Below are 13,489 nucleotides of genomic sequence, written 5' to 3'. Positions count from 1 at the left end.
CAATCATTTATGACAACGAGTCTTTTAGCAAGTTATTTCGTGCCCCGGTAGAACTGAACCAAGGACTGAATTTGATGTTTGTGTACTCCGACGTGGTGGAGTACAACGTGGTGGGACACACCTCTTTGCCGTTACTGCGTGTCATTCCTTTCAAAGTGGATTCTGCCACGGTCACTGACGAGGAAGGTGGAAACACTTACCACGTTCACCGCGAATTTGTACATCCTCACTATTTGCCTGTCAGTAAGTCTTATTTGCACACGGTCAACATTGCTATAAAAGGAGATCTGGGACAAAATATTCCATTCACCAAAGGAAAAGTCACGGTGAAACTCCATTTTCGAAAACGGTTCTCTCGCGACTTGTAAGTCATGTATCCAGTGTACCGAGGGGTTGCTCGACAGCGAGGACACGGTTTAGGAGATATGCTGAAATCGGCCTTTCGTTCGGTGGCCCCGGTGTTGAAACCGATGGTGACACGCGGATTGCACGCCTTGAAAGATGCGGCACTGACACAAGGCAAAGAATTTCTCCAAAATGTCATCATCGACAAACAAAATCCTAAAGACGCCTTCATGAGGGCAGGCAAAAATGTCTTGCTGCAAACGGGCAAAGACCTTTTGGGCCGACGAGACACACCTATAAATGCCCTGCACGCTACCGAGTCAAGGATTCAGCAAGGACAAGGCAGAAAGAGATGACGAAGAAAACACCCTTTCACCAGACTTCACACGTCTAAAGCTAGAAAGGCAAAGAAAAGAAGAACCGTTCGAGACTTAGACGTTTTCGATTATTGAGAAAGAGAAGAAAACAGAATGATGCACCGAGAGTCTTGCGCCTGTTCCAAGTCGGAACTGGATCTGTTTGCCATGCCCCCACCATGATGACCATGCAAGAATCCCAATGGGTGGAATTTCATCCCGTCTCCTCTTTGACGGATTCCGCTCCCATCGAGTTTGAAATCAAAGGACAACCCGAAGATTACATCGATCTGAATAGCAGTTACCTGTATTTGAAAGTGAAAGTGATCAAAACGGACAACACCAATCCAGGAGGCGATGCTAGAGTAGCTCATGTCAAAAATTTCATGCATTCCTTGTTCAGCGAAGTGGACTTGTACTTGAATAACAAACTGGTCAGCAGCGGCATGGATACTTACCCATATCGTGCCTACCTGGAAAATCTCTTGACGTGCGGAAAAGAAGCCAAGAATACTCATCTGGATGCTTGCGTGCTATGGAAACCTGACACGGCAGGTGTAGGCACGTTTAGCGACACAGTCCTGACAGAAGATGACAATCCTTTCAATGTGGGGTTTAACGACCGTCGTAAGAAAATTCTGCAAGGGCGAAGTTTAGAACTGATGGATCGTTTGCATTTGGACATGTGGTTACAAGAAAAGTATTTGCTGAACGGGGTGGATATCCGTCTGAGACTGAATCTTAGCAGTGCCGCTTTCCATTTGATGGCCCATGCCAATGAATACAAAACTATCATTCAAGAAGCCCGACTTTACGTGCGTCGTGTGGAAGTGTTACCTAAAGTGGGAAACGACGTCAGTCAGACGTTGAGCAGAAGGACCTCCAAGTATCCGATACGACGCGTAGTAGTGAAAACGTTCACCATTCCCGCTGGACAGCGATCTATGATCGAAGATCATCTGTTCCAAGGACAGTTACCCAAGCGTTTGATTGTTGGTATCGTCAGGAATTCAGCCTTCAACGGAACCCACGATCAAAATCCTTTTGAGTTTCAACATTACAATGTGTCCAAGATCGAAGTCAGTCGCGACGGCAAGACCTTGTGTACCCGACCCTTTGAGCTTAACTTTGGTGTCGCGAAGAATTATTTGAGATCGTACTTGTCCCTGTACGAAGCCACGGGACAGTTAGGAACCAACACCAGTCACGGTATTTTGTACGACGATTATGCAGGAGGCTATGCTTTGTTGTGTTTTGATTTCACTCCAGACCAAGGCAGCGACGAGGGACATTTCCACCCTACAAAATCGGGTCAGATTCGTGTGGAACTTCAGTTTGCAAATCCACCTCCAGATCACACAGTGAACGTCCTCCTGTATGCAGAATTTGACAATACCATAGAAATCAACAGTTTGAGAGAAGTCATTCTAGACTATTAGAAGCCATGGAAGACTGTTATCCCTCTTTGCCTAGTGGAGAAACTTTGAAGATGGAATGTGAGGAGACCGGGGAAGAAGAATCTCAAGACAAAGACGAAGAAGTTATCATGATGAAGTCAAGATGGCCAGAACGGGAAGCCCATTTAGTCTATTATTTTGCCAAACACTTGGTCGAAAAAATGACGGAATTGATCATGAAAGATTGCTATGGATGTCAAAACGATCATCCCAGTCAAATTCAACACGATAAATGCTAATGCTGAGTCAAGAAGAAAAATTGAACGAGTATCTGGACGAAGCTTGGAGCCTCATCTCGGACGAAGTCGTGTTGCATCAATGGTATAAAGACTTGCGTGAACATTCTTGTCCACCATTAACCACCCAAGAGATCCATCGTATCGAAGCTCTTCTGAATCAGAGTGGGGAGACGAAGCTAAACGCCTTTTACTTGTCAGACATTTTCAAGCAAAAAGTCAGGATCGAATTGATGACTTATTATTACCTGTGAAGAAGAAACAAAACACACAAAACATGGATACCTGGGAACTTTATTACCTTTTGAACCACAGTTCGTGCACGGCTTCTTGGAATCCTGTCGTATGTGCTAAAGATGAACTCCCTCATCGCAAACCTCAAGACCATCTAGCTTATGTGATCAACACGGACGACAGTCATCTCCCAGGAACCCACTGGGTAGCCGTCTACTTTCCTCAAGAAGGATGTGTGGAATATTTCGATTCGTATGGATTGCCCCCTTTGGAAGACGATATCATTGACTTTATGAGAAGAAATGCTCAGACCACCCGATTCAATAATGTGAAATTACAAGGCACAGATTCCTTGGTGTGTGGACAATATTGTGTGTATTTTCTGCATCATCGCAGCCTGGGCTATTCCTTAGAACATTTAGTGACTCATTTTGATCCTCGTTCTTCTTCTAGAAACGATGTGAAAGTAGATCAATGGTTTTGTGACCATTATGCTTATCTTTTGTCTCAAGTTAGGAAACGTAGTGTCCATCAATGGCCTAATGACTTCCAACAGTGGAAATCACAATTTCATTCACAACGTTGTCAGCCTTGTCCAAAAGAATGTGTGAGTTGGAGAAAAAAAAATGTTTGTCATTTGAAACAAAATGTTTGATGTTATATTGTTAGATTATTGTTAAAAATGTTAGAGTTGTTTGTTAGTGTTAAGTGATTTTGAATAAAAAATGTTGTGTTTTGAAAAAAATGCCTTTGTGGTTTGTTTGACTATAGAAATCTTGATTCTTGCTCTTTGACTTCTTACTATCCCTCTCATGGCACTCATTGAACGTTCCGGCTCGAAAACCGTGGAGGGATGTTTTCCTTCACGTCCGCGCTTTGACTTTAAAGCCGGGGTAGCCTCCAGTCTAACCATCCATTGTCGACTCATCCTCCTACGAAGATGTGCTCCAAACTAGCTAAGCTAAACGAAGCCTACGTGAATTTGCACAGGGTCAGACACAGTCTGATACCGAAGCCAGAAGAGATAGAGAATGTGAGAATGCTAAAAGTCACCGAAGACCTGATAGAAGAGCTCTTCAGAGAAGAAGTGAACAGGGAGAAAGAAGAATGGACAGAGAAGTACAGACTTCAGAAACAGCAGAGAGAGCAGCAACAGCAGCAACAGCAGCAGCAACCGGAACCTGACAGAGGCTTTGTCGATTGTCGTATCGACACCAAAGAGTTCTTCTTCTCTTTCCGAAGAAGCAGACCTATCGTCAGAAAGTCTATCTTCAGAGGACATCGCATTCTTAGAAACTAAAAGATTGCCATAGCAAACAAAAAAACAGCCCTTTTCAGGGCTACCCAATACTCCAGGAAAGAAATAGTAATCCATTTGCCAATGTGTGTATGTAGAGTAGTGTGAATATAAACACTGACTCTTTTTTATAGTGTGAGTGTATGTGTTTGTGTATATGATTGTGTGTTTGTAAGTGCTCACGTACGTTTGTGTGGATAGTAGATTCTGATGATGTTTTTTTTGCTGTTTGACGTGTGGGGAGAGTAGATTTGGGGTTTGATTGGATTGCTTTGCGTATGTGGATAGTATATTAGTTGTTTAATAAAATTTTTTAGAATAGTGATGGGTAGTATAAAAAGTGAGTGAGTGTTTCTTTTAGGTCCGCGCGTTGTTTGGTTATGATCTAGGTAAGATCAATTTTGTTTTAGGGGATGTTTTCCATCACGTCCGCGCTTTCAGTATAAATTAAAAATCGTTCGGCAGTCTAGCTACCCTTGTTGATTGATCAACACCACCAGAATGAACACCAGACTAGCTAAACTGCTTGAACTTCATGTACACCTGGAATATGCCAGGTGTATAGTGAATAAGCTGGCTGCAGAGGCCATCGTAGTAGAGGGAAGGATGAAAGAGGAGGAGAGAAGAAACAAAGAAGAGGAGGAGAGAAGAAACAAAGAAGAGGAGGAGAGAAGAAACAAAGAAGAGGAAGAAAAGGAGAGAGGAAATTTCAGAATCCCAGAGACAGAAGATTGGGGTTCTGAAGCCACTTATCCCGCCTCTGCTCTCCCCCAAAAAAGAGTGAAAAGAGACTGGGGAAGAAGATGTGTGTGTGGTGCCAGGCCTGGAAGGTGCCATCATTAACCAGGTGCCATGGAGTTCAAAAACAAACAGCCCTTTTCAGGGCTACCCAATACTCTAGAAAAGAAATAGTAATCGATTTGCCAATGTGTGTATGTAGAGTAGTGTGAATATGAACACTGACTCTTTTTTTCTTGTGTGTGTGTGTGTGTGTGTGTTTGTTTGTAAGCGCTCACGTACGTTTGTGTGGATGGTAGATTTGGGTTTAATTTTAATGCTTTGCGTGTGTGGATTGTAAATTTGCGGTTTCATTTTAATGCTTTGCGTGTGTGAATAGTAGATTTGGGGTTTGTTTATTGCTGCTTCACGTATGTGGATAGTAGATGATATGAAATGAGAAAAGTAGGGGATGTTTTCCTTCACGTCCGCACGTTTTAAGTAATGATCTAGGTAATATCAATTTTGTTTTAGGGGGATGTTTTCCATCACATCCGCGCTTTAAGTATAAGAACTCACAAGGTTTGTTGTTGGAACCATTCTACGGAATAAAGACAAGGAAGATGGTAGCTGTAACAGAATTGTTTAACCAGTTGAAGGACATTTGGTATTGGATGGTGGATGGAGCTTATGCAGTGGAAAGGATTGAACGAGAATGGAAGCATGAAGTTACCCGAGATTTTGTCAGAAGGCAAGTGACCAACCTGAAATTAGCTATGGATCTGGTGAAAGAGACGATAGAAGAAGAAGTAAAAAGACTAAGAGGCTTTATAGATCCAGAGTATGTAAAGACTGGTCACTTAAAGGAAGCCATGGATAATGTGATAGAAGTAAGGTGCTTTTTGGAAGACGTAATGGAATGGACAGAGTGGTCCTTTGTCAAAAAAGGCCTAGACCAGCTTAAGAAATCGGAAGAACTTATGAGAAAAGTAATGGAGGAAGAAGTAAAGAAGATCAAAGACAAGTGGAATAAAGAACGAAAGGATTAGGAAAACTTAAAGAAAAAAGAGGCCTTTGACAAACTCAACAACAATTGGATCATAATACAGAAGAAATTCCGAGCAATAGGTCATCCAGACTGGATGCCAGAGAAGGAGAAGAAGAAAGGAATACTGGTAAAAGTGAGAACTTGGTGGAAGCAGTGGAGGAAATAAAAGAAGAAGATGATGATGAACCAAAGGCCCTTTTCAGGGCCACCCACATCTCTCGAAAAGAGATAGACTTTCAATTGCCTACCCGTTTTTTTTGTTTTTATTTTATTTTATTTTATTTATTTTTTTAATTTTTAAAAAAAAAACAAAAAAATCCCCTGTTCCATTTCCCCTTGTCCCTAGAGTGACCCATAATTTTTCCCCATGTTAAATTTACATAGTCCCCAGATCGTCCCATGATTTTTCCCCATGCTAAATTTACATATTCCCCAGATTGTCCCAAGGGGTCCTGTAATGGTAATTCCCATTGTCCCTAGGGTATCCCCATTCACTACTCCCGTAGCTCTCAAAGCTAGACCTGATGCTCATCTGAAATGCAACTTTCTTTCCGAGTGCCGCCTGATTTAGTATCCATACATCTGCAGTTTAACTCGACTTAAGTGGAGAAAATGTCGGTAACTTTTTCGACCTGACTATGTACATTCTTTCGTCTTTTTAATAAATAATCTTTGCTAAGTTGCACGTTACAAATATGTCATTAATAGAAATTTCATATCTTTAGCGGACCTAAAAGCTAACATTTTTATTTTATTATCGAGTTTTCTGTGTCGAAGACCTTCAAAATATTTAAATAGTCCTTTTCAGAAGACCCATAGAGAAGTGTACATGACACTCTGTGACAGATGAAGTAACTAATTATTGATATTTATAGCGAATTACATTCTTAGACTTTCGTATAAAACAAAATGATCAAATTTGCAAATCCTGATGTAGTTCTTTTTAAACATTTAATGAATGCATCACATGAGTAGACTTAAATATGTGTAAGAGAACAGAATTATCAAATGACTTGACTATGGGAAGATTTTGTTGCTTGTACGCCATTAAGAGTCAATACGTTGCTAATGTGACTTTAATCTGTTCTGAAACTTGATTTTCGCCTGAATATCCAACGTAGTGTGTTTTTTTTATTTTAAAATAATATATTTTCTCATTGTTTAAGGTGCATTTTCCCTTTTTGGTCATTGCACTATGTATTTTGGGCATATAACTTCAAATGAGCGCAGCAGAAGCTATACATATTAATTAATTCTAATTAACAGAAGTGCCTAGATTATTCAATTATATATAGGTACAATATTTCATCACTTGTCACTGAACTAACAATTTAGCTGTTCTTAGTTTCCAGTCGTTTCCAATAATATACTTAGTCATACACATCCAAATTAATGTTTAAATTTAACCTTAAACATGAAATTGCAAAGTTAAAGTAACTTTCCTGTAACATCGTACACTATGGCTTGAATATATGAGTAATGCGGTGTGAAGAAATCCGTGCTTGCGCTCTGCTGTATATTTTATACAGGCTGTTTCACAACAGCTTTGATATGTTTTGGACCTGGCCAGTGTTTGGTGAAGTTTTGGAAACTGCATTTAAAGTAAGGTAATTTAATATCAGTTAGATCTAAAACGTTTAGTTTTTGCTGTGCTCATTTGTAGTGATGTGACCATATATATCTGGTACAATGACCAAAAGGGGAGATAAACCTTAAGTTCCGTAAGTGTACTAATTTTAAGGCTAAAAACGCCCTCGTGAATTGTTCCATGTCTCCAGGCTATGCATGTGAGAGCTTACGAATTTAGATCAAAAAGCAATTTGTCCAATGCATACACACATCTCTCAGTATAAGAAATGTGATTCGACTAATTTATCATGTACTTGGTGATATCTGAACAAATGCACATGGGGTGGGGTGTGGGGCCTGAGTGGCCGAGTGGTCTAAAGCGCTCTCCGTTACGGATCACTGCCATTTCACGTCTGTCTGCGTGGGTTCGAGTCATTAATACTGGCCGCCATGTATAGCCTATCGTGTGCTGAAAAATGGCGTTAAACCCTACAACAACAACAACAACAAAAGCACACGGGGGAGACTTAACGAGAATAATTTTCGTGATAATAATATATATTGTATCCATTATATTGGACTACGTTCTGACCAATCCCATTCCAGAGGTTCAGTATGAGTGTAGGTCATTTTCTCAGATAATATTTTTTGAGCGCTGTGACTTGGTATATGAATGTTTTAAAATGAATACTATAGCCATCAGTGACTATGGTCTATATTTCATAGTTCGCTGCCGCCTTTACTGACTTTAAATGATTATGGTTTATGGTCTGGATCTAACATACACGTAGCATATAGGAAAAAGCAACATTTTTTTTTTAATGAGTTATTGAGCCAGCCTATATGTGGTGATACAATGAATACTGTATGTAAAAGAAGGAATGTATCTGATCGAATGGTACTAATTATAGGTAAAAAATGAATAAAAAGTACAAAAACATAAAACTACATACCAGGAGTTACAGAACATAAGTGTGCATAAAAATCTTGATCTGCCTTGAGTACATGGAGCAGTCTCCTCTGCTTACAAGTCCCTGAGCCCATCTCGACCATTCCTGTAGGAACAAGGAGAGGCCAAAGTTGTTGTTATAGGTTTTAATGCCATTTTGCAACACAGGATAGGCTATACACGGCGGCCAGTATTAATGGTGGAGGAAGAAACCGTAAAAACCCTTAAAGAACCACCGACCCACGAGAAGCCACCGGCAGGCTTTCCCACATACCCACATTGGCCGAGCCCGAGACTCGAACCCACGCAGATTTCGGTGAGATGGCAGTGATCCGTAACGTTGAGCGCTTTAGACCACTCGGCCACTCTGGGCCCCCAAGATGCCTAAGTAGTGTGATGCAGAGGGGTGCTGCTTTTGGTTCTTCAGTTTCCTCAACAATCATGATCCTTTTCTCCCTCGACATGGGTCGCAACCCAGGGCCAGCAGATTGCTTCCACTCAATCGCTTCTTACAACATGCAGCGATGACTCATCGGGCCTATCCTAAACCTCCGTACCCGCAAAGAGAGAGAGAGAGAGAGAGAGAGAGAGAGAGAGAGAGAGAGAGAGAGAGAGAGAGATGTCTGATATAAACCAAATATCAATAATATTCTCGAAGAAATGGTCACTCTAATATAAAAGTGGAGTGATGTACAACATTTTAAGAATTTTTCCCCATGTCACCGATTTTAATGCAGAGTTACGAAAACAATGATTTGTGCTTAACGAATCTTTGAAGTCATGGCAGTCTCCTTTGACGAATAATAAACTGTACGATATCTACTTTGATAGAGAAAAAAGTATTAACCTTTCATGACATCAAAAGAACTCTTTGCAATTGCAGATTTTCCATAAATGAATTTCTAAATAGTTTTTCATTGTTTAGTGCTTATCCAGAGTCCATTGTATTTTGTTTTGTTTTGGTTTATTACCACAATCGTACATTTATAATAAAGAAGAGGCTTTATAGATTTCAACAGAACAAGCAAATACACAGTGGAGCTTGTATATAAAATAATTTAAAATTATTTATCGTGTTTCCGATAAAATAATGACACCTATTTCTCTCTAAAACTGGCATCTATGAAAGAATAGCAAATGTAGAACACTCGTACAAATCATTCAAAAATTAGGCACATATTTATTATTCTCTGAAATATCTTCACCCTTGAATAACACATGATTTTTGTCTTTCGTTTTGCGTTAAAGTTTGGTTTGAAAGCTTTTGATTATCCTGACATAATAAGCAAACTCCACCAAGATCCAGAAGAGTTAAGTGACAGGCTGAACCAGAACGGCACGCCGATTATACAAAAATGGCTAGTAAGATGTGCTACTTCTACCACATCTAGAAAAATTGGTAGAATTTTAACACATTTCGAAATAAGGTAAAAACTTTCATGAGAGGAATTGATGGAAAATATTTATCTACTTTAATTTCCGGTATAAAGAACACAGAACGCATCTGAAAGGATTTCAAAGACACCATCGCATCGGATTTTTAAGCATATCTGTCAAGAACTTACAATTGTGAAACTGTTCATAACGAACTCAAAGCCACAAATAGCACCTCCTGAACTAGAATGACTGCCTTACACGTGTCTCGATAACTGCCTGCGTTCATTGCTCGACAAACGTACCACAGCTACCAAGTGCAGAGTATCAATTCAAAAATGTTCTTCATGGTATAGCAGTGTTAGGGACCAGCTTCGCACTGCTAAAAGAGACCGCCGTAAAGCTGAAAGGCTTTGGCTTTCCACCAGACTCACTATTCATATGCAGATCTATGAAGCCGCTAAGACGAATGTCACACATATAGTCCATGCAGCGAAATAAGCCCACTACAGTACTAAGATCATGGATAGTTTCAGCTGCAAAGAGCTCTTCGAGATTACTAACAAGCTAATGTCAAGGAACAAAATGTACACCACTTCCAGCTACCTTCTCTCCAGTCGACCTTCCGGACCTGTTTGCAAATTTCTTCCGTGACAAAGTACAAACCATTAGAGATAAGCTTGACACCACAATTGCAATTGGCTCATCGTCACCATACAGTTGGGATACAGAATTTCAGCGGTAACCATTAGCAGCATTTGAACCTGTCTCAATGGATTTCGTACGTACAATCGTGATGAAGAGTGCACCAAAGTCATGTGAACTTGATCCAATTAGAACATCACTGCTGCTTGAGTGCTTAGATCCAGTATTACCTTCACTAACTGATGTTATTAATACCTCTCTCTTATCCAGGGAATTCCCGTCATTTTTCAAAACTGCCATTGTAAAGCCTCTGCTGAAGAAACCAACACTAGACCATACCGTTTTAAAGAACTACCGCCCAGTTTCTAATATCCCCTTCATATGAAAAATCTTAGAAAAGGTTGTTCTATCCCGGCTTGTATCTCATCTGAATTCAAACAGCCATTTTAGCAATGTACAATCTGCATATCGCCCTTGCCACAGTACTGAAACTACTCTTCTAAAAGTAGTTAATGACATTCTCACTGCTTTGGATAGCGGAAAGATTACAGTCCTCACCCTCCTTGATTTGTCTACAGCATTTGACTCAATAGACCATGATATATTACTTCACCGTCTCCAGCATGTATTTGGCATTCATGATACAGCCTTACTGTGGTTCAAGTCCTACTTGGTCAACAGGACACAAATTGTGTCTGCAAATAGAATACACTCCAGCCCAGTTAATCTCTGTCGTGGTGTTACACAGGGGTCTGTTCTTGGACCTGTTCTCTTCATTCTATACACTCATCCGCTCCCTAGTGTCATAGATCATCATCCAGTGTCTCACCAATTGTACGCTGATGACACCCAAATATACAAATCTAGCCACCCAAGTGAAGTTGATGCTACCATCCAAGATGTAGAGAAGTGCATTTCTGATGTGAAATCATGGATGACATGTAACAAGCTGCAAATGAATGATGATAAAACTGAGGCCATTCTGATCACAACACAAAGACTTTCTCATTCACATCCTTTACCTCAAACAATAAATATCAACAACACCAACATTAAATTCACACAATCAGTACGAAACCTAGGTGTTATTCTGGACAGTACTCTCACATTGCACCAACATGTCATAAACATATGCAAAGCTGCATATCTTGAGCTGAGACGCATCAACTCCATTCGCAAATATCTTTCAGTTGATGCCACTAAAACAACTGTGTGATCATTAGTACTTTGAAGACCGGACTATTGTAACTCAATTATGTCTGGTTCATCTCAATATCTACTCCATAAACTACAAAAAGTTCAAAACACAGCTGCTCGGATCATACATAGAGTACCACGATCAGAGCACACCTCCCCGCTGCTCTGTACTCTACACTGGCTATCCATTCGATCCAGGATCAAACACAAACTTTGTTCTCTGTGCTACGTTTCACTGACGGACTCTAGTCCAACATACCTATCCGACCTCACCCATGTGTACACACACCAGCAATATACTTACGCTCCTCTTCTGACAATCGTATACTTAGACACAAAGACACAGTGATCCTATTCAAGTGTGGTCTGAAACTCACTTATTTTGACTGCAAGAACAAACTTAAAGACCTAATAATGTTTACTACCTTAAATATTTTAGCATTTATTTGTTTGTTTTCTAATTTCATGGTGTTTGATTTTTGTAAAATTATCACTATATATGTTTTTTAAGTTATCGGTGTTGTCTAATGTTGTAAAGCGCTTAGAGCTTCTAAAAATTAGGCGCTATACAAAGTTCTCATTATCATTATTATTATTATTATCTAATAAAGTGTCTTTTCTGCTCTTTTCACATTTCTAAAAATCGGGGGGGGGGGGGGAAGAAGGACAACGCACAAGGTGAATTGAAAGAGCAATACATACAATCTTAATATTTTCTCATATATACGTAGAAACATTGCAAGCTGGTCTAATGGTGCAAACATTTTGGAGAGATAGTTTCGCAGTATATTCTATCGTGGCCAATAGGAAAGTGGATGTAATAGTTTACCTAGGAGGTCTAATTATGTCATATTCCAGTAGGAAGCAAATACCCGCTAGAAAAGACACAAATTCACGTTAATATGGCTGTGAGTGCGTATTAGGTGGCGAAATGACCATATCTTATTGTATTGCTTTTCGATAAACGTTATCTGACGTAATATAGATTTGGAATATTGTTCTATCCCAGAGAAGAAAATCTGACACGTATTAGGTTGGGTATTATATTTTTATTTTTGAAGAAAAACTTGCTCCTAACTGTACTGTACTGTGGACGGTTAGCGACCCGAAGAGAGAGAGAGAGAGAGAGAGAGAGAGAGAGAGAGAGAGAGAGAGCGAAAGAGAGGTGGATAGGTGGGTGATATTTGGAGAGACTTACCAAAATACATTTATTTATTGCCCACACCTTGCCAACAATGATTGGAATAGGATAATATATGAGTGTATGCAATAATAATTTTGTACATTTTATTTCTTAGTCTTTCGTTTGTTTTGTTTTCCAATCTTCTACTATGTGCACATTATGTGTGTGTGATATGTATGTGTGTCCCAAATGAACGTGTTAAAACCAATAATATTTATTTATATTAATATTTATTTATATCTATTTTGTTTCATTTTCGGTTAGTGTTTGTGTGTAAAATGTGTATTATTTTAAGGATGGATGTTGTCGTTAAGGTCAGCAGTTTTTGTATTGCTGTTTCCATCAATACATGCATAAAATTATACCTGCCGACAAAATTTAATTGTATACATCTTTTAATTAGGGAAATTTATTATCCACGTAGTATAAATATGATCAACCAGTACTGCTCTTTTAAACACCATAACTCTAATAGACGTAATGCATTCTTACATGTTCTTAAAATGTAATTCGAAATTACGATTTATTTGTAAAACTGTCATAGAAATAAACATCTAAATTTTCTCTCGTCTTTTATTAACTTTGTTAGCGATTAACACATCACAATCAGAAAAGGTTAATAAAATCACTAATGCATAATGCCAACAACACAAACAAACAAACAAACAAACAAATAAAACCCCAAAACACACATTGATGCATTGCTTTTAAATATATGGAATATTTATGTAACATTTCTAGATTAGACATGCATATCGCATCAAATAAACAATGTAATTTTATGCGCTAAAGAAAATATAAGAACTGGTCACTTTGCTACATATACCCCTATCCATTTAAAACATGAATCACATATAAGAATATTTCATCGACATTATTTAA

This window comes from Sinohyriopsis cumingii, unplaced genomic scaffold (genome assembly GCF_028554795.1).
Source record: "Sinohyriopsis cumingii isolate HCF-2022 unplaced genomic scaffold, ASM2855479v2 utg000913l, whole genome shotgun sequence".
Classification (NCBI taxonomy): domain Eukaryota; kingdom Metazoa; phylum Mollusca; class Bivalvia; order Unionida; family Unionidae; genus Sinohyriopsis; species Sinohyriopsis cumingii.
This window is presented reverse-complemented; position numbering follows the sequence as displayed.